Genomic DNA, 22,482 nt, shown 5'->3' on the forward strand with positions numbered 1-22,482 from the left:
TGAATACATGAGGTTGTGTGTATATAACTGTAGAAGTGAGTAAATAGGAGTGCGGTTGATTCTTTGCATGACTGACTAGGTGTGTGAGTAACTCTATGGATGAGTAGCGGTGTGCGAGTGTCTGCATAGGTATGTGAGTACATATTAATGGGTGCCTGCATGTATGAGTGACTGTATGGGTGAATGAATGGATGTGTGTGTAGACCTAGGAATCAGTGAGTGGTTAGGAAGTACTGATATTGGTGTGTCTATGGTTTCAAAAACGGTAGTCTGGATTTTAGATTGGGTGTATCGAAGGTTATATTAGGGTATGAGGAAGAGCATCAGATTATCACGTGGATGATGTCATCAGTGATGTCATTTGACATGTCATCATTTATGTCATCAGTGATGTCACTGACCATCAACACGCAACAAGGAAGTAGAACTATTGAGGCTAGATCGCTGTTATTTAACAAGGTCCCAGGGGGAATACCTAGGTGAATAAAACTGCACTCACACACAGCAAGCTGTGTCATGCTTCGTCATAGGGCTGTTAACACACCTCTGCGCTCGCCAACTCTGCAGGTGGAGCAATAGGGAGGGGGAAGACAATACAACACATAAAGAAAATGCAAAACATGGGATTAAAATATGTGAATAAAAGTGCAGAAATAGTGACATAAAACTGGTTCAAAGGATACCCTCAATCCAACTTTAATTATGGACAGCCTTGCCCAGAGTTAAAAGAAAAGGGCCACAAATATGACCAGTGGATAAAGGCTGCTCGGACGATGAAGTCCACTTGTGTCCTAGGGTCCTCAGGCAGTGTGTGGGGGGGGGGGCGGGGGCAGGAACCCCCACGCACATTTTTAAAAATTAAATTAAGCCCCCGGGGAGGTGGCAGTCCCCGGGCCTTTGGGAGCCTGTGAGGCCTCCCTTGCTTATAAAAGAATGCCCGGGGAGGTGGCGGTCCCTGTGGCAGCATGGGTGGGCCAGGAGCCCCCCCCATGCATTTTATTGGAAGCCCTGGGGAGGTGGCAGTCCCTGGGGATTGCGGAGGGATTGCATGCGCCCACACACAATGAATGAAGCCCCGGGGAGGTGGCAGTCCCCCAGGCAAAATATATCTTGGCATTGCCCCCAGCACCTGGCTTAGAAATAACGAGGCACAAAGCCTACGCTTTGTTTTTTTTCCCAGCAGGATTCGCAACCCCAATGCGGTTAAGGAGTCACAAGATGGCTGCAAACACATTCTGGATTAGAGTGCTGGCAGCCAATCAGAGTGAAGCTCGTGCCCGGGAGGGTTCACAAACCTGTGCTCAGATGTTGATATTTTTCTTTTTTTAATTTCTCAGGAACTACTGAACGGATTTACACCATTAAAAAACCAAGACCTACCTTTTGGCCAAATTTGGTATAATTCCGTTCAGCATTTCTGGCTGTAGCCTGTTCCAATTTTTTTAATGGAAATTAACATGGGGAAAACGCGTTTTGGGACCTCATTTTTTCTCGGCCCCTGCTTGACGAATCACTCTGAAACTTTCAAGACAGGAGCTAACGAAGTGCCCCTTTAATTTTGAAAATTTCGCGAAGATTCATCTAACGGTACCAAAGATATTGGCAAATCGAAAATCACTTTTCCTATGGAAACTAAGTTCTAACTATAACTACCTACTGGTGGTCTCTTGAGTCAGGTGGTGGGGCAGCAGAACTGGGAGCTGAGGGGAGGAAGAGGTGCGTCTCTAGAGGCACAGGGTCTCTGAGCCCAGGAGAGGGTAAGGTGTGTCTGGAGTGCTGGGTCTTGCAACAAAATCTCATAGTCAAGTCCTTAAAAGGGAGAAAACATCAGCAATACGTTTCTACTTGTGAAGCAAATGTGACTCCACAATAAGGTATCCAATTGATTTAGGACAATCGCACACCTGGTAAAGATGTGGTAGACTGAGTAAACTGGTAGGTAAGTGCAACCTGGTTAACCCTCCTGACTAAGAGGGTGAAGGTAATTCCCAATACTTGCGTTATCCCTCTCAGTGGAAAACATCTACAGGATGCATTCAAATCAAAACATTAATTGACGTTCAAACAAGTGTTTTTCCAATTTAAATCTGATTTATTCTAATGTATTTTTCTTCGAATGTTAATTTATTTTATCATGTATTTCAAATGTTATGCCCAATACATTTCGGGCTGTGCCCTTCTTCAGGAAACTTTATATTCTGCAATCATAAAACAACAGTCTTTCAATGCTTTGCTGGTACCATCATAGTGCACAGTTCTATACATTGTGACATCATGAAGTGAGGGAATGGTACACAGTCAAAACATCGAGTTGTAAATATCGACCTACCAAAATATCGTGTTTGAAATTTTGAAGGTGTAGAATATCGATGTCAAGAATATCGTTGGACAGAATATCGACCCTAAGGTAAGTAATATCGAAATTCTTCATATCGATGTAAGTAATATCGAAGTTAGTAATATCGATAGCATATATATCGATGTCACTAATTTCGATGACACTAATATCGATATTTGTATAATTATTTTGTATTTTATTATGTATGTGTTATATGTTTTACTTAAGTATTTAAAATAAATAATATTATATGTGTATTAATTAAATATATTAAAACATTTATTTATAAGCAAATTATATGTTTTAGTACCGGAGCGGGTTGTGGGTTTATAGGAGAATAGTGTGGGAAGTAATTTAATTATGTTTAATTAATTATTAATTAATAGGAATTATAAATTAATTTTAATTAATTGCTAATTATTTTAATTAATTGGAAATTAATTTTAATTAATTGATAAAGATGTTCTGTAGCGGGTTGTGGGTTTATAGGGGAATAGGGTGGGAAGTAATTTAATTATGAAAAAATTAATTATTAATTAGTAGTTATTAATAAATTTTTTTTAATCATTGGTAAATAAATTTAATTAATTGGTAATTTATTTTAATTAATTGATTAATTGATATATGTTCTGTAGCGGGTTGTCGGTTTATAGGGAAATAGGGTGGGAAGTAATGTAATTATGTTTAATTATTAATTAGTAGGAATTATAATTTATTTGTAATTATTGCTAATTAATTTCAATTAATTGATAATTAATTTTAATTATTTGGTAATTAATTTTAATTATTGGTAAATAATTTTAATTAATTCATAAATAGATAAATGTGTTCTGTTGCGGGTAGTGGGTTTATAGGGGAATATGGTGGGAAGTAATTTAAATGCAATTAAGTAATAATGTTTTTAAATTAATTGTTTTTTTAATAATATATTTGAAAAATAATTATTAATTGGTAATGAAATATTATAAAATGGTATTTTTAAATATTTATTTTTGGTTAAATATATTTTGGTAATCATGTCTTTAATAATTATGTATAGGTATTGTGTATGGTGTCTATTTATTTAATAGATTTTATTTTTATTACTAAAAAAAGCTTTTATTTATAAGTATGTTATTTTAACCCCTACGCTATCCAACACTTTCCCTACTGTTGCAGTCTCTAGAGTTGGAATAGTAATTGTTACCCCTACACTATCCAACGCTTTCCCTACTGTTGCACTCTCTGGAGTGGGAATAGTAATTTTTACCCCTACGCTATCCAAAGCTTTCCCTACTGTTGCACTCTCTGGAGTGGGAATAGTAAATTTTACCCCTACGCTATCCAACACTTTCCCTACTGTTGCACTCTCTGGAGCGGGAATAGTAATTTTTACTCCTACACTATCCAAATGCTTTCCCTACTGTTGCACTCTCTGGAGTGGGAATAGTAATTTTTACCCTTACGCTATCCAATGCTTTCTCTACTGTTGCACTCTGTGGAGTCGGAATAGTAATTTTTACCCCTACGCTATCCAACACTTTCCCTACTGTTGCACTCTCTGGAGTGGGAATAGTAATTTTTACCCCTACGCTATCCAAAGCTTTCCCTACTGTTGCACTCTCGAGAGTGGGAATAGTAATTTTTACCCCTCGCTATCCAACCCTTTCCCTACTGTTGCACTCTCTGGATTGGGAATAGTAATTTGTACCCCTACGCTATCCAATGCTTTCCCTACTGTTGCACTCTCTGGAGTGGGAATAGTCATTTTTACTCCTACGCTATCCAACGCTTTCTCTAATGTTGCACTCTCTGGAGTGGGAATAGTAATTTTTACCCCTACGCTATCCAACGCTTTCCCTACTGTTGCACTCTGTGGAGTCGGAATAGTAAATTTTACCCCTAATCTATCCAACGCTTTCCCTACTGTTGCAGTCTCCGGAGTGGAAATAGTAATTTTTACCCCTACGCTATCCAACGCTTTCCCTACTGTTGCACTCTCTGGAGTGGGAATAGTAATTTTTACTCCTACGCTATCCAACGCTTTCCCGAGTGTTGCACTCTCTGGAGTGGGATTAGTAATTTTTACCATGATGCTATCCAACGCTTTCCCTACTGTTGCACTCTCTGGAGTGGGATTAGTAATTTATACTCCTACGCTATCCAACGCTTTCCCTACTGTTGCACTCTCTGGAGTGGGAATAGTAATTTTTACCCCTATGCTATCCAATGCTTTCCCTACTGTTGCACTCTCTGGAGTGGGAATAGTAATTTTTACCCCTACGCTATCCAACGCTTTCCTTACTGTTGCACTCTCTGGAGTGTGAATAGTAATTTTTACCCCTACGCTATCCAACACTTTCCCTACTGTTGCACTCTCTGGAATGGGAATAGTAATTTATACTCCTACGCTTTCCCTACTGTTGCACTCTCTGGAGTGGGAATAGTAATTTTTACCCCTATGCTATCCAACGCTTTCCCTACTGTTACACTCTCTGGAGTGGGAATAGTAATTTTTACTCCTATGCTATCCAACGCTTTCCCTACTGTTGCACTCTCTGGAGTGGGAATAGTAATTTGTACTCCTACGCTATCCAACACTTTCCCGAGTGTTGCATTCTCTGGAGTGGGATTAGTAAATTTTACCCCTACGCTATCCAACGCTTTCCCTACTGTTGCACTCTCTGGAGTGGTAATAGTAATTTTTACCCCTACGCTATCCAACACTTTGCCTACTGTTGCACTCTCTGGAGTGGGAATAGTAATTTATACTCCTACGCTATCCAACGCTTTCCCTACTGTTGCACTCTCTGGAGTGGGAATAGTAATTTTTACCCCTATGCTATCCAACGCTTTCCCTACTGTTGCACTCTCTGGAGTTGGAATAGTAATTTTTACTCCTACGCTATCCAACGCTTTCCCTACTGTTGCACTCTCTGGAGTTGGGAATAGTAATTTTTACCCTTACGCTATCCAACGCTTTCCCTACTGTTGCACTCTCTGGAGTGGGAATAGTAATTTTTACCCCTACGCTATCCAAAGCTTTCCCTACTGTTGCACTCTCTGGAGTGGGAATAGTAAATGTTACCTCTACGCTATCCAACACTTTCCCTACTGTTGCACTCTCGAGCGGGAAATGTAATTTTTACTCCTACACTATCCAACGCTTTCCCTACTGTTGCACTCTCTGGAGTGGGAATAGTAATTTTTACCCTTACGCTATCCAACGCTTTCCCTACTGTTGCACTCTGTGAAGTCGGAATAGTAATTTTGACCCCTACGCCATCCAACACTTTTCCTACTGTTGCACTCTCTGGAGTGGGAATAGTAATTTTTACCCCTACGCTATCCAAAGCTTTCCCTACTGTTGCACTCTCGGGAGTGGGAATAGTAATTTTTACCCCTCGCTATCCAACGCTTTCCCTACTGTTGCACTCTCTGGAGTGGGAATAGTAATTTTTACCCCTACGCTATCCAATGCTTTCCCTACTGTTGCACTCTCTGGAGTGGGAATAGTCATTTTTACTCCTACGCTATCCAACGCTTTCTCTAATGTTGCACTCTCTGGAGTGGGAATAGTAATTTTTACCCCTTCGCTATCCAACGCTTTCCCTACTGTTGCACTCTGTGGAGTCAGAATAGAAAATTTTACCCCTACGCTATCCAACGCTTTCCCTACTGTTGCAGTCTCCGGAGTGGAAATAGTAATTTTTACCCCTACGCTATCCAACGCTTTCCCCACTGTTGCACTCTCTGGAGTGGGAATATAATTTTTACTCCTACGCTATCCAACGCTTTCCCGAGTGTTGCACTCTCTGGAGTGGGATTAGTAATTTTTACCCCTACGCTATCCAACGCTTTCCCTACTGTTGCACTCTCTGGAGTGGGAATAGTAATTTATACTCCTACGCTATCCAACGCTTTCCCTACTGTTGCACTCTCTGGAGTGGGAATAGTAATTTTTACCCCTATGCTATCCAATGCTTTCCCTACTATTGCACTCTCTGGAGTGGGAATAGTAATTTTACCCCTACACTATCCAACGCTTTCCCTACTGTTGCACTCTCTGGAGTGTGAATAGTAATTTTTACCCCTACGCTATCCAACACTTTTCCTACTGGTGCACTCTCTGGAGTGTGAATAGTAATTTATACTCCTACGCTATCCAACGCTTTCCCTACTGTTGCACTCTCAGGAGTGGGAATAGTAATTTGTACTCCTACGCTATCCAACGCTTTCCCGAGTGTTGCATTCTCTGGAGTGGGATTAGTAAATTTTACCCCTACGCTATCCAATGCTTTCCCTACTGTTGCACTCTCTGGAGTGGTAATAGTAATTTTTACCCCTACGCTATCCAACACTTTGCCTACTGTTGCACTCTCTGGAGTGGGAATAGTAATTTATACTCCTATGCTATCCAACGCTTTCCCTACTGTTGCACTCTCTGGAGTGGGAATAGTAATTTTTACCCCTATGCTATCCAACGCTTTCCCTACTGTTGCACTCTCTGGAGTGGGAATAGTCATTTTTACTCCTACGCTATCCAACGCTTTCCCTACTGTTGCACTCTCTGGAGTGGGAATAGTAATTTTTACCCTTACGCTATCCAACGCTTTCCCTACTGTTGCACTCTCAGGAGTGGGAATAGTAATTTTTACCCCTACGCTATCCAACGCTTTCCCTACTGTTGCAGTCTCTGGAGTGGGAATAGTAATTTTTACCCCTACGCTATCCAACGCTTTCCCTACTGTTGCACTCCCTGGAGTGGGAATAGTAATTTGTACTCCTACGCTATCCAACGCTTTCCCGAGTGTTGCACTCTCTGGAGTGGGATTAGTAATTTTTACCCCTACGCTATCCAACGCTTTCCCTACTGTTGCACTCTCTGGAGTGGGAATAGTAATTTATACTCCTACGCTATCCAACGCTTTCCCTACTGTTGCACTCTCTGGAGTGGGAATAGTAATTATTACCCTTACGCTATCCAACGTTTTAAATAATTAATGTTTAAAATATTATAAGTATATTTAATTATTTATATTTTTTACATTTTATGTTATTGTTTTATGTTTGTAAATGTATTAGTAAATTAGAATATATTTTATAAATTTATAAATTAGTAAAATAATTATTACTAGTTATTGTTCAGCACATTTATATTATATATTTACTGTATATATTTAATTAATGTATTATTATTATATATGTATTATTTATTAATTTTAAACATTAGATACTTTTATCTATATACATTTTATTTATTAATTTTATTTACTTTATTTTACATTCATATTTTAAAAGAAAAAAAACGATATTTATAAGATCGATATTTTTAACATCTATAGTATTTTTTCGATATTTTTGTACTTACCATGTTGTAGATAGGATGTCGATATTCTTGCCCTCGATATTTTTGACTCGATATTCTTGTAGTTCGATATTTTGTTGGTCGATATTTTGTCAGTGATCCAGGTATTGAGGGAATACCTTATATCCCCTGTGTGATGACAATTGTCCAACTTCACAAGGTTTTCACGTGGTAAACATATGTTTGATTAAAAATGAAAGCATATATCAAAAATATCTCTGTGTGCTCAAATATTGTGCACAAATCATGCAGGTGAAACGACGAGGTGCAAAGGATCTATACCACTAGACCGTGACTGAAGTGAAAATGCCACACGGATCAGTCATGCATCGTAAAAAACGAAGACAAAGTGAATTCAAGTTACTCACACGTATTATTAATCGTTACATCAATATCCAAAGAAAAATTGAGGTGTAAAATCTGTAAAAACAATGTGAACAATTAGGGCTCCATTATGATGTCGGGCGGATCGCCACCGCCATGGTGGCGGTGGCGATGGCGATCCGCCCGACAGAAATGCCCGGCCGCCACCCTTTTCCCCCCCGCCACATTACAATGGCGGGGGGGGACCGCTGCGGAGCCAAACACCGCCCGGCACTTTTCCGCCCCGGTCGCCTTGCGGCCGGGGCGGAAAACAAGTAACATGCAGGTGGTGTCTGTCAGACACCGCCCGCAATATTACAATGGGCTTCTGTCAATGCCTTTCCGTGGCGGCAATGCCACCACGGAAAGGCATGCGGTGTTCACTCTGGGGGCCACCTCTGGGCCCCCAGAGTGAAGGCCAAAGGGGGGTGGCACACGAGGGGGTACCTGTGGTACCCCCCTGCCTTTGCATACTCGAAGAGGCAGGCACCGCGCGGTGCCTGCCGCTTCGAATATGCAAATGCGTGCTTCTGTTTTTAACATTGTGGCGGGCGGAGCAGTGAGCACCGCCTGCCACAATGTTAAATTGAGGAATGCGCCCGCCACTGTGGCGGGCGCATCCTAATGGCAATGTCGGGACGCCCGCCCTTCAGGCCGGCGGTTCCGAGTTCCGCTAGGGTGGCGGGCGGGCAAAGCCCGCCCGCCATCCTAATGTGCCCCTAAGTGTGACGTTGGGCGTTGTACATGAACAAAACGTGTGTAAAGATTAAAAGATTCCAACTTACGATGTAAAGAAGCGAATATCTTGCATATTATACGTTACATGGACAACACCCGATTAGCTGTACAAAAAACATAATACCAGAAAGTTAATGACAAAAGGTGACACGATTCTTAGAAAGACGACAAGCATCTAAATTAGGACAAATTAGGACTGTGACCCCAGGAGAGGGTGACGTGTGTTTCTTGAGGCAGGCGGTGGGGGGACTGTGACCCCAGGAGAGGGAGAGGTGTGTCTCTTAGGCAGGTGGCGGGGGCTCTGAGCCCAGGAGAGGGAGAGGTGCGTCTCTTAGGCAGGCGTTGGGGGGAATGTGACCCCAGGAGAGGGAGAGGTGCATCTCTTAGGATGGCATTGGGGGGACTTTGACCCCAGGAGAGGGAGAGGTGTGTCTCTTAGGCAGGTGGCGGAGGGCTCTGAGCCCAGGAGAGGGAGAGGTGCGTCTCTTAGGAAGGCGTTGGGGGACTGTGACCCCAGGAGAGGGAGAGGTGCGTCTCTTAGGAAGGCGTTGGGAGGACTGTGACCCCAGGAGAGGGAGAGCTGTGTCTCTTAGGCAGGCGGTGGGGGGACTGTGACCCCAGGAGAGGGAGAGGTGCGTCTCTTAGGCATGCGTTGGGGGGACTGTGACCCCAGGAGAGGGAGAGGTGTGTCTCTTAGGCAGGTGGCGGGGGCTCTGAGCCCAGGAGAGGGAGAGGTGCAGCTCTCAGGCAGGCGTTGGGGGGACTGTGACCCCAGGAGAGGAAGAGGTGCGTCTCTTAGGAAGGCATTGGGGGGACTAGTACCCCAGGAGAGGGACAGGTGTGTCTCTTAGGCAGGTGGCGGGGGGGGCTCTGAGCCCAGGAGAGGGAGAGGATGCGTTTCTTAGGCAGGCGTTGGGGGACTGTGACCCCAGGAGAGGGAGAGGTGCGTCTCTTGGGCAGGCGTTGGGGGGACTGTGACCCCAGGAGAGGGAGAGGTGTGTCTCTTAGGCAGGTGGCGGGGGGCTCTGAGTCCAGGAGAGGGAGAGGTGTGTCTCTTAGGCAGGCGTTGGGGGGACTGTGACCCCAGAAGAGGGAGAGGTGTGTCTCTTAGGCAGGTGGCGGGGGGCTCTGAGCCCAGGAGAGGGAGAGGTGCGTCTCTTAGGCAGGCTTTGGGGGAACTGTGACCCCAGAAGAGGGAGAGGTGCGTCTCTTAGGCAGGCGGTGGGGGAACTGTGACCCCAGAAGAGGGAGAGGTGCGTCTCTTAGGCAGGTGGCGGTGGGACTGTAAGTCAAGGAGAGGGAGAGGTGCGTCTCTTAGGCAGGTGGCGGGTACTCTGAGCCCAGGAGAGGGAGAGGTGCGTCTCTTAGGCAGGCGTTGGGGGGACTGTGACCCCAGGAGAGGGAGAGGTGCATCTCTTAGGAAGGCATTGGGGGGACTTTGACCCCAGGAGAGGGAGAGGTGTGTCTCTTAGGCAGGTGGCGGAGGGCTCTGAGCCCAGGAGAGGGAGAGGTGCGTCTCTTAGGAAGGCGTTGGGGGACTGTGACCCCAGGAGAGGGAGAGGTGCGTCTCTTAGGAAGGCGTTGGGGGGACTGTGACCCCAGGAGAGGGAGAGCTGTGTCTCTTAGGCAGGCGGTGGGGGGACTGTGACCCCAGGAGAGGGAGAGGTGCGTCTCTTAGGCATGCGTTGGGGGGACTGTGACCCCAGGAGAGGGAGAGGTGTGTCTCTTAGGCAGGTGGCGGGGGCTCTGAGCCCAGGAGAGGGAGAGGTGCGTTTCTTAGGCAGGCGTTGGGGGACTGTGACCCCAGGAGAGGGAGAGGTGCGTCTCTTGGGCAGGCGTTGGGGGGACTGTGACCCCAGGAGAGGAAGAGGTGCATCTCTTAGGAAGGCATTGGGAGGACTAGTACCCCAGGAGAGGGACAGGTGTGTCTCTTAGGCAGGTGGCGGGGGGCTCTGAGTCCAGGAGAGGGAGAGGTGCGTTTCTTAGGCAGGCGTTGGGGGACTGTGACCCCAGGAGAGGGAGAGGTGCGTCTCTTGGGCAGGCGTTGGGGGGACTGTGACCCCAGGAGAGGGAGAGGTGTGTCTCTTAGGCAGGTGGCGGGGGGCTCTGAGTCCAGGAGAGGGAGAGGTGTGTCTCTTAGGCAGGCGTTGGGGGGACTGTGACCCCAGAAGAGGGAGAGGTGTGTCTCTTAGGCAGGTGGCGGGGGGCTCTGAGCCCAGGAGAGGGAGAGGTGCGTCTCTTAGGCAGGCGTTGGGGGAACTGTGACCCCAGAAGAGGGAGAGGTGCGTCTCTTAGGCAGGTGGCGGTGGGACTGTAAGTCAAGGAGAGGGAGAGGGGCGTCTCTTAGGCAGGCGTTGGGGGGACTGTGACCCCAGGAGAGGAGAGGTGCATCTCTAGAGTCAGTTGGTGGGGGGACTGTGACCCCAGGAGAGGAGAGGTGCATCTCTAGAGTCAGTTGGTGGGGGGCTCTGAGCCCAGGAGAGGGAGAGGGAGAGGGAGAGGGAGAGGGAGACTCATAGGTGCGCTGAAAAAGGGATGTTGAGGGGCTGCAGCTAGCCTAGAATTAACATGCTGGAGTTCAGAAGGTGAATGAGCCCCAGGGGTGCCTGTCACCTTTGCTGTGGGTTCAAAGACAGAGGTCAAATGTCAGGCTATGTCTTCTGACAAGGTGTTGTATTCTTTGAAGATGTAGATTGTTGTTTAATTTTCATCTCTGTCTGCAAAGTAAGAGGGTTTTGTTAAGGGAAAAATCTGACAATCTTGCTGGGGTACATGGGGTGTGAAAGGAAAGGCTGGAGGGTGTCAGTTGTTTTTCTACCACAAACTGTACAAATATCTGAAAACATCAGCAGTTATGAAAGCGCACACAAAGCAAATCTTTTTTCTTTATTTTTAAAACTTGGTGGAAAAACACATTTTAATAGGATAAAAACAGTTCAAGACAGTTTTACCAGTATAACTGCATGTCTGTGCAAACCGTGCTGCCGTTTCATTGGAATATGTTTTGCTGTAAATGACAGTGGCGGCCACACTAAGCTTTAGTCATATATCTGTGACCGTGGGCTCCAAGATACACCACCTGCTTCATACCACCTTTACCACTCACCTGCTGAAAGGGCGTGGCTCATTTGCTATACTTGTTCTTTGTGTGACGCTTGACTTTTTCACAATCCCTATGACGTCAGTGATGTAACATTGATGGCAGCACCCCCACTCTGAACATTGTTCCAGCTCCAATGGCAAAACGTAACCAGCAGAAACCACCAGTTCAATGTACAGTGGAGAGAAGAATGCAATACGTCGTAAGGTTCAAAATGTACACAAAAATCTAGAATAAAATAAAATTAGTTATCCTAAATAGCTGAAAGATGATTTCACTATAACAGCACACAACTCCATAATGGACGCCAGCGCTAAAGAAATCAGAGTTGCCACAGGGCAAAGGGTGGAGTGCATTGCTGGTGTATTCTGGGAAGAGCCACCAACTGAAAGGGCCTCTGTGACTCATGTCCCACTCTGACCAAGCAAGAATTGTTAGTAAAGTAACTCAGTGTCTGCTGCAAAGACTTCAGGATTAAAGAGCTTTACACCCGGGTGGGGTTTCCTCGCAGTTTCATCCTGTTCAGTAAAGGCACCTGTAAGAAATATTACATTTTGTGGTATACTATATAAATTGTCACCATTTTTATCCCATTTATTTTAGAGAAAAAAAACACTTTTGTAATTAGAGAAAGGGAAATCCTTAGGGCCAGCCTTGAGACCTGATGTAAATGGTTTTGTGCTCACAGTGACTACACATTCCAAAACTGCCCCCTTCGCAACGGTGAAACACAAAGTGGTATAATCCCAGGGGCGGCTCGTCAACTAAGGCGGAGGAGCATCGCCTCATTGCTCTTCAAGCAGTGAAAAAAGGAAAAATAAAATGCAAATTACATCGTAATTATAATTTTTTTTTTTGCTGGGGGCTGTGTTAGGGCAGGGCGGGTGGTGTCACAGGGGTGAGGAGTGGTGGCACTCTCTAGGTGCACATGATGGTTTGGTCGGCCCTGGTGGGGAACATGCACAGGCTCCCTGTCCCCGTCTGAATGCCGAACCACAGCGCTCAGACCAATAACAACGCTGCATTGTAATTGGCTTAGGGAAGCCTGTGTGCTTCGTTCTCTGGGACTCGCCAGGAAGAGAAGCAATGGCGAAGGAGAGACAGCTGCTGTGAAGAGGTAGGTAGTTTTTTAAAATACTTTATTTGTGTCACCCTCTTCCCCCCCCACGCATGCCATCCCCGTTCACTGCCAACCACCAAATCCAAATGTCTTTGTGGCCCGATTTAGGAGGCCCATTACCAGTCAGTAAACCTGAAATTCTGTAAATTTCAGGCTTACTGACCGGTATTGAGCCATTCCAGATGTAGGGGATTATTCGGTAAATACCGAATCAGTATTTACGGATTCTGTATTTACTGAATCATTATTTACCGATTTGGTATTTACCGAATCGGTAAATGGCATGTAGGAAGCAATTTTAAGAGTGCTTATCTGCTCTAAGGATTCGTTATTGACCACCAACTATTAGTTGGTGGTAAATACCGAATACCTTTGAAAATCCAAATCTGTGCATTTTCTACTGTGCCATGTGGCAGACATACATGCCCTTAGAGCATGTATGTATGCCACATGTACACACAAGCACTATTTAGGGGTGCAACAGGGTGTCAATGTGACACCCTGCCACCCTTGAATGTTTCCCTATTTTACAGAATCGGTATTTACCGATTCAGTAATTCACATTCAGTCCTATGGGCCTGGAGGTCCATAGGAATGAATGGGAATAACCGATTTGGTAAATACTGATTCGGTTATACTTACCGAATTTTTTTCTACATAGCATTTATAGATTCTAATATACTGAATCGCTAAAATTCTGTATTTTAGAATCGGTAAATTTGGATTACCTACATCTGGCCCCTGGTGACTTGCAGTGTACAGAATGCAACTCATTATGAAATGTTGGGAAAGTTTAAACTGAATTGAAGTTGCAACTCATTGATTGGATACTGCTCCCAAAAGGAGGTGGTGTTTGTTTCGATGAGGGACAACTTCCACACATGGACGCCAATTCACCAAAAGGCCAGGGATAGTGGAAGTGACATCACACTCCCTTGGACCTCCACTTTCACTCACATACACATACAGACTAATTCACACATATGCACTCTCACACAAAACACACTGTCACCCGCAAGCACACACACAACATACATTTAAAAGCATTTTCTTTACTTACCTCAGCTGCCATGGTAGGCCATATTCCAGCTTTTTGTACTCCATTTTTATTACACTATTAGTGAATAATACATTTTATTTATTAACTATTAGTGTAATAAAAAATTGACAAAAACTAAAGAGAGTGGAGCTCCAGCTGTCCCTGTGTTCCTGGCACTAAATTTGCCATCTCTGAGGCTATGGGTCGCAAAGGCAGTGCTAAGGGTATCACAGGGCACCCCAGGGGTCACAGCTGCGACCCCTGGTGACCCCTACATGACCTCCATGCTTCCACACTGTGAATATGGGCTTTGAGCGTTGGGATAGCACATAACAGTTCAGGAACCACTGCTTACTCCCCCAATGTCCAAAATCTTCATGTTAATCTTACTTGTCATTGCAATCTCTGTCCCTTTTAGTGACAGGGGCAGCAAACAGAAAACAAGTGCTGCTGTTCGGTGCATGTGAATGCAAGAATGGGGTTTTGCTGGGCCCCACAGGCCTTCACCCCCACACCTTCCAGGAGGATTTACTTACAGAATCTTGCCTCATTGGAGAGGTGTGGCTCACTGGTTAGAGGCGGCAGACCCAAGTGCAGAGAACGGCCCGGGACCAGGGTTCGATTCCCGACGCGGCAGGGTCTTGGACCAGGATCAGCGGACTGATAATTCTCGCATCGGTGCCTACTCCGACCAGGGAGCACACTCGGCAACTCTGGGCATTAGCTTGCCTCATCTCCACAACGGCCCCACACAAACGCTGGGGATGCCTGGTTTCACCTTGGAGACCCCCAGGAGGGACTATCTCACAAGGAAAGCCAGGACGGGTTCCCCAGCGGTCTATAGCGCTACGAGGCCTCTGGGTAGCAGTGCGCTTTACAAGACACAACAATTTACAATTAATAGTATGTCAGGGTCTGCAAACCCTATGGAACGAGCATCTTTGTGCTGTGACAGCATCCATCCATTGCAGCACCTCAGTCCTGAGGGAGGGGGAGTGGTGGGGGGTGGGGGCAGCAGCCAGGCCAGTGTGCCCCACGCCCTGTGCTGCCAATGCCTCTTAGAGGTCTGTCTCACAGTACCAGGCCTCACCTGCTTGAGATACATTCTCCATGAGGCGGGGAATGTCTGCCCCCATTAGGTTGCACCATACACTTGAGCTGCCTTAAGATGTGTCCCAGGGCATTGTCTATCTTTTGAAAGAGGGGCTGAGGTGTCAGAGAAGGGCATCGTATGACGTAGTGACCATGCCCCCCCAAAAAAGTTCTGAAAGGCCAGTCTCAATCTGCAATAAATATTCTCAGGTTGCACACACGTCACTGTGCAAATACACCATACAAGGCAGACTTAGCCATTAATTCCCAAAGTTATGTGCAAGTTGGTTCATAAACAGTAAATTAACCTTTTCTTAAACAACTTAAATTGATTTGTTACAACAAGTAAGTTTTATTGAAAGTGGGAAAAATATCCTCACTCAAAAAACAAATGTCTGTAACAGGATCTCCAGCCCTTTCTGTAATAAGAGCTGGGCAATAGTGACCACTCCAGACCAGATTACATTAGAGGCCACTCCAAGCAAGACCACCTCAACACACCAAGCAGGGTCGCCAGCAGAAATGTAAACATGCCTTTTCAGATTGCAGTGCCTCTGCACTGCTAATACATGACAACCATTGCTGGATGCCCCCGGCACCAACATATTAGAAATACTGTATGATATTTACTCAAATGTAAGCTTTAAATATCTTTTAGAAATCTGTAGTTCTCCAAGCATCAGCTTTTGAGTTATGAATATACACACATTTTCATCTTGAATATACACTTTTCAATTTTGATATAACTATATTAATTCAGCCAAGCAGAAGCTCCTAGTTCAGCAGGCTGTGCTGTACATAGGAGAGGGCCTTGCAGGCAGCCGGAGAGCTGCTAGTAGCTCCCAAGCTACTCGTTGGAGAAGCCATTTAGAGTTTGATGGGCAGAACCGTGCTATAAATTTCAGGTCCGCCGTCCTGTCAGTCTTGGAGTTCCTACACCTCAGTTAGGGCTACTGGAAACCCTTGATCCAGTGACCTCCCCACCGCAGGGCCATGGGCCCCCCATAGTGGTAGCCAGCCTCCATTAGAGGGGATCTACCATCAGCGATTTCCCTGCTCTGGACCGCCTAGGCGGGCTAAGAATAAACTGTGGTCCCAACACATGGGAAGAAATCTCCCTGCTTGTCTGGACCATGGATTTTGTTTTGTATTTTTCAAATAAATTATTGCTTTGTGTGATTGTTTGAAAATTCTAAATGTGTGTTGAGTGGGGCCAAAAGGCGTAGTGTCCATCTGGGAACCAGGCGTGTCTACAGTTCATGCACTGTTTGATCTTCACCAGGTAGATCTCTAAATATGATAGTGATCCTCAGTTGGCCAGGTGGAGGTGGGCACATCTGCCACCTCGTGGCCGGCGGGCTCCTCAGCAAAGTCTACAACAGTCCCCAAGTCTTCTAGATATAAATCCTGAGTGTCCTGACACAAGAATTGGAGACTGCAATGGAGAATCAAAATGCCTTGATAGACCAATCTGGCTACAGAGCTGGGCTCTCTATCTCAAACCAGCTAATCCTTCCCAGCTCATTAGTCCACAGTATTGTACATAAATTTAACTCCTTGTGTCGTCATCTTTGGGCGACGTTCAACCGCCTCCGATAGATTCTCAAGAGACAGTGATGTAGGATGGATGCAACCGGACCTAATGCAAGCCAAGAAGAAGGCGATGGGCCCTATTTTGACTGACTGGGCTGCATGGATTTATATATTTTTTTCCTGGATAATCGTCTTCTCTGTCGGCCTGCAACAGTTTGTCGGCAATCCTCAGAGCTCGCCCAGTAAACTGACAATTACATACTCAGGGACTCAAGCCCCTTCTCTACCATTGCGCATGCTCAATACATAACCTCAGTCCGCGCTCTAGCACACATGCCTCCTTTTGCACATACATTTGGAGCATATTTAATCTCTTCCATACTCACCCTTCTAGTGCGGCTTTCCGGATACAGGAGCAACCACCGGCTTCCAGAATGATCGCCCGAGTAGTAAGTACGTGCCTAAACTCCTTTTTGGCTCCAGCACCGGTCATCTGGTCCACGGAGCTCCTGATCGGTCTTTTTATGTTTAAGAAACGACAATACACTCTCATAAAAAACAGCAACTAACTGAACAGGAACCTGACAAAAACTGGTTCCAAGCCAAGACTCACAACTGCATCTACTGCATGACTAGTAAAGGCCTGAGCAGTGGCGGCTCCTCCACTATGGCGGAGGAGCGTCGCCCCACTACTTTCTCGCAGTGCGAGAAGCAAAAACATAAAATGTTTAGTTATTACCATTTTATGTTTTATTTTTTGCCGGCGGGCGGGTGGCTGGGGCTACTCTGCTTATGGAAGAGGGCAGGGGAGGAGTGGTTTGCCCACTCCTAAGTGCACAAATTGCACAATGACTGTTTGGTCAGCCCTCTCGGCCGCCCAAACCAGTCATGCATACTCCCCTGTTCTCCATGCAGGCTGCATTGTAGCCTGCATCGAGAACAGGCCCACCCCTCCAGCCCCTGGCTGAATGCCAAGTCATGGCGCTCAGACCAATCACAACGCTCCATTGGAGCGTTGTGATTGGCTTAGGGGTGAGAGTATGGCTGCTTGCTTCCTGTTCCAACCTGGAGTTGGACACAGGCAAGCAGGAGAGAAGACTCGGGACCCGGTGGCAAGGTAAGTTTTATTTCTTTTAATTTATTATTATTTTCTTGAAGCAGCCCCCAGCTGAACCACCCCCGCGAGCCCTCTCCCCCACCTGCGAGGCGTGCCGGCCGCCCCTGTGCCTGAGCACTCCCTTATCTTTACTGACTGGGGCTATTGCTTGCCCTAACTTCTGGTCTCTTCCCCTTTTTTTAATTCCAGAATTGATAGCCCTCTCGGGCACCCTAATATGAGACGATTTCTACGTGCCTTCACTTCATCAGAATTCTACACCGGAGCTAGTCCTGCCATACATTAAGTTAGCTAATTTTCCCATGACTTAAATATAGAAAAAAACAGACCTTGTTTAATATTAAAAAAATATCCCATACGTGAAATTAAAATAATGGAATAAAAAAAAACTATGCGCAATTTTTATATGTCAGTGTTAAATAAGTGTATTGATTTGTTTTTCTTCTCCCTCGCTCATTAGGCAAGCTTCCCTATAAATTTATAAGTGTATAATTATGCAGACCTTTCAAGTTCAAAAGTCTGACCCCTACATTCTTTGTTTTTATTTTGTAGATATTAGGTGCTCACACATCTGTCCTGATGATGACCTCAGTGACATGAAATCGAAACGCCGTCGACCATAGAACAACCTGACTCCTTATTTTATTATATAGCAACTTGCCTAAAGGAGTTTAGCTTCTTTTTGATGAAATTAATTCATGTTTTAATGTTTTTCACTCACCACAGCACGTTTTCTCACTTATCTGTGAGCACTGGATCATTTTTATATTTTAAAAAATTAAAACATGAAACAAAACTTCGCAATGAATAAATTAATTGCATCACACTGCTAGAAAGTGTCCACACTATACTTGCCCTTGGCACGCTGTGTAATGTTGGGTCCTAAAAATATATAGGACGTATTGTGTTTTTTTATAAAACACTCCTGATACCTGTTGACCGCAGTGAACCATTGTTTTTCGAAACTACTTATTTTGGCTTGGAACACAGAAAGATGTGAGGCTTAGTGACTCTCAATTTCACAAACGTTTTAAAAAAAATTTTGCAAGCTTAAGAATTGCTAACCTTGTGATTTTGTTTTTAGAAAAAGAAAAGAGGAACAGTTCCATTGGCCTTGGGGTGTCTGGTCATGTGTTGGATGTTCTTTGGCAAAGAAACAGCCTCCTTGTGCAGGGCAGGTCTTCGCATCAGCCACATTGAAAAAATTTAAAAACCTTGTCAAGGTTCACTTAAGTGAAGTCTTAATGGGCCAGATGGACTGTGGTACTGGCTGCAGACGCTGGTTGCAAATTTGGCACCAAATGTTTGCGACCAGTAAGGTATTTAGCAAACTGGCCTTGGTACCAACAAGTTTGTTTGCAAAATAAGGCATCGCAGAGGGTCATAGCACAACCCGTCTAATCAATATTCAAATTGTGACTCTCCGAGTGGGTACCTTCCAAGGGACGGTGGCCTTCAAGAGACAGCAGACCGCCACCCCTGTAAAGGTATTTCAAAATGCATTTTTCTAACCATCCCAAGTTTCTTAAAGTGAACTGGCTGCTTTAAAAAAAAAATGTACTATTCAGAAAACCTTCAGTGAGAGCTGCCTACCCCCCTGAAGGTAAGACCATGATTCCCAATGGCGAAGAGGTCCAAAGGGGGGCCCTTCTCCTTTGTGAATCAGTTACCTGCCCAAATTGGGAGTCAGTCACTGGGCAATAGTTTGCAACTGGAAATCCGTTTGCATGCTTTTGATACATCACTTACCAATTGCAGTGTGCAAGGCACATCTGAAACACACTCCTATACTGTGAATTGCTACAGGCTGCTTCTGTCAGTGGCACAACCAGTGCTGCAAGCCCACCAGCAGCATTTGACTTACAAGCCCTGGGCACACTCCGTGCACTGTACTAGGGTCTGACAAGTAAACCAAATAACCCAATCATGGAGTCACTAATCAATACATCAATTTACAATAGGGAGCACTTGCACTGTGGCCCTGAATAGCAGTGGCACAGTGCCCAAAGCATATAACCAGCAAAAACATGTCAAAAACAGAGGAGGCAATCAGTAAAAATGGAAGGGAGACTCACGCCAATGATGCCAGGTCTAACACTTAACATTTCAAAAACCTATTTGACGAATTGGAAGATTTGGAAAAACTTTTTCATTTGTTAAATGGGTTTAGTAAATTAGAAAAATATTTTTACCTGTCAAAAGCCCTCTTATTTAACACATTGGAGTGTTTTATATGACTAAAATCAATTGCAATTCAAGCCCTAAATTCTCTGACTTGGTGGTCAAGGGTCTTTTTTTTGTTTGCCCGTCCCTAATTTATACGCCTGTTTACTCACTCTGCTTTAATATTAACAATTAGGGTTACAAACTGGCAACATTGGAGTTCGTGGGAACCTGACTGCTGGGACTACACTGATAAATGTTCATTTTCTGGCCCAGTGCTTTGTTCTGACTTGCATATCTGAGCACCTATTTGCATTAATCTGTTCTTATTTCCTCGCATTCCCTTCTTTCCCGTGCCTGCCCTCTGAGCCTGAGTCACGTGTCATTAATTTCTTGGGAAGCCAATCCACACCCACTTAACAAACACAAGCCCATAATACCCTGCACACCAGGCACTCAGGCCTACCAATAACAACCATTACCTTTCTTAAGTTCACAAGCCCCTCAAAGAGAGATGAGTGGCCAACTACCCTTATCTCAGTATACGTAACTCCAACTCCAAACACCAGTGACCAAAATGAAACTAGATCAATCAAGAGCGCACTTCTAGATTGAAGATCTGCAGTCTCCGACGGTGTGACCACCTCAAGGTGTGATCTTGAAATCCTCACCATGAGTGACCGGGTTCAACCCAGTGCTTAGTGTGTAAAAGAAAGTGCCGGTGGGTGAAGTTCTGCTCAATTCACCTCGGTGCAATGAAGGCCTAAGCTCGTAGTCTTTAATCCACTACCAGAAACTCCCCGACCCCTTATCTCACTCCTGCAGGTTCGTGCATTCTCACTTTGATATGGTTTTCCCATCTTTTTATTCCTTTCAGATTTGTGTGTATTTCCCTCTCTTGCTCTCTGCAAGTTTCTGATGCAGGAAAATAAGTGCTGATCCCCAAAACTAAGTGCTGGTGCCCCCCACCGGCAACCACCGGCTCAAATTAAGCCCTGGTTCAACCAAACCTTCCAAACATGCATAGAATACTTGATCCTTGAGACCATGATGTACTCAGACAAGCTCAAGCGAGGTCAAAGTGGAGGTTGTGCCTTTATTAAATATTTAAATTATATGAAATGGATAATTTTGAGAATCTACAAAAACATTTCTGTCTATATTAAATAGGGGGTAAAGTACCACCCACAGGACATTACACAGATATTGCAAGTCACCAAGGAGTTCTGTGACCATATAAAGGAAAGAGGCGGAAGACCAAGGTTCTTCATAAGGTCAAAGATATTTCATGTTCCCTCACAGTTACATGACCTTATAAAAGAACTCGGCTTCAACCATGTTCCTCTTTATGGTCACAAACACTTTGGTGTTTTACCGTATCTTTATAATGTACTCCATGGGGTATTTTATTCATTATAATTAAGGCTCCCAGATTTCTGTTTTTACTATAGCCCTATAGAACGCTTTGGTAGTGGGCTATACCGGCCATTAAAGTTCCTCTCCAGCATTAAAGGTCCGAGCCGAAGGGGTAAGCCTTTAACAAGGCAGCGGGCCTTTAATGGCCGGTAAAGCCTGCTATAGAGGGCTCTAAGGCTATTAAAACATTCCGGCCCTAGAAAGTTGAATGTTCTAAATTGTAAAACAAAGGCCTCACAGAGCCTGAGGGGGCTGAAATCCCCTCACGCTCTGTGAGACCTTTGTTAAACATTGGAATGTTGATGCTCCAAGCTTCTACTGCCCATTCAAAGCCCCGAGCACTCCATTGTTTTCAATGGAGTGCTTAACATTCCAATGTTCTAATAACTTTTTTTTTCAATGTTCTAATAACTTTTGCAGATAAATATAGAGAGCAAACAATATGTTTCCTGTTTGTATTGTTTCTTTAAAAGCAGAAAAATAAAGAAAATTGGTCTGCTTTTGAGTGACTTTCCATGGTATCATTCATGAATTCCAGGCCAACAGGTGAGCAAAGTGACGGTACGAGGATTTGAAAAACACAGGTTGAGATTTCCTTAATATGACTGCATATTTCAACATCTATTTGTTGCAGAAAGCTAATATTTTCATGTGGATGTATTGCTTTGTTATCTTTGGCTGAGTTGTGCTAAAACCCAAAAGGCATGAAATTACATTTATTGGTTAAATAAATGTAGAAATAAACAAATTGTGTCTTATTTATTCACAAAACACACAAAAAAATGAATAAATAGGGACGAAAATATTTTAAAAAAACAAATACCTTAAAACCAGGAGCCCTAATTATAAAAAAATTAAAGCCTACATAGAGAAAATGTAGGGTGTGCATGACTGCTTTGGTTGGCCCCAGGGCCGACCAAACAGTCAGGGTACTCAGAGTGGTGCAAGCCACTCCTCCCCGACCGGCCCACCTGCCCACCCCCAACCAGGCCCACCCTCCCACCCAGCCCCAACCAGGCATACCCCTGCCTTCTGCTTTCTCGCAGTGCGAGGAGCAGAAACATAAAATGGTTTTTAAAATACCATTTTATGTTTCTGCTTCTCTCACTGCGAGAA

This window comes from Lissotriton vulgaris, chromosome 12 (assembly GCF_964263255.1).
Source record: "Lissotriton vulgaris chromosome 12, aLisVul1.2, whole genome shotgun sequence".
In the NCBI taxonomy this organism is placed as follows: Eukaryota; Metazoa; Chordata; class Amphibia; order Caudata; family Salamandridae; genus Lissotriton; species Lissotriton vulgaris.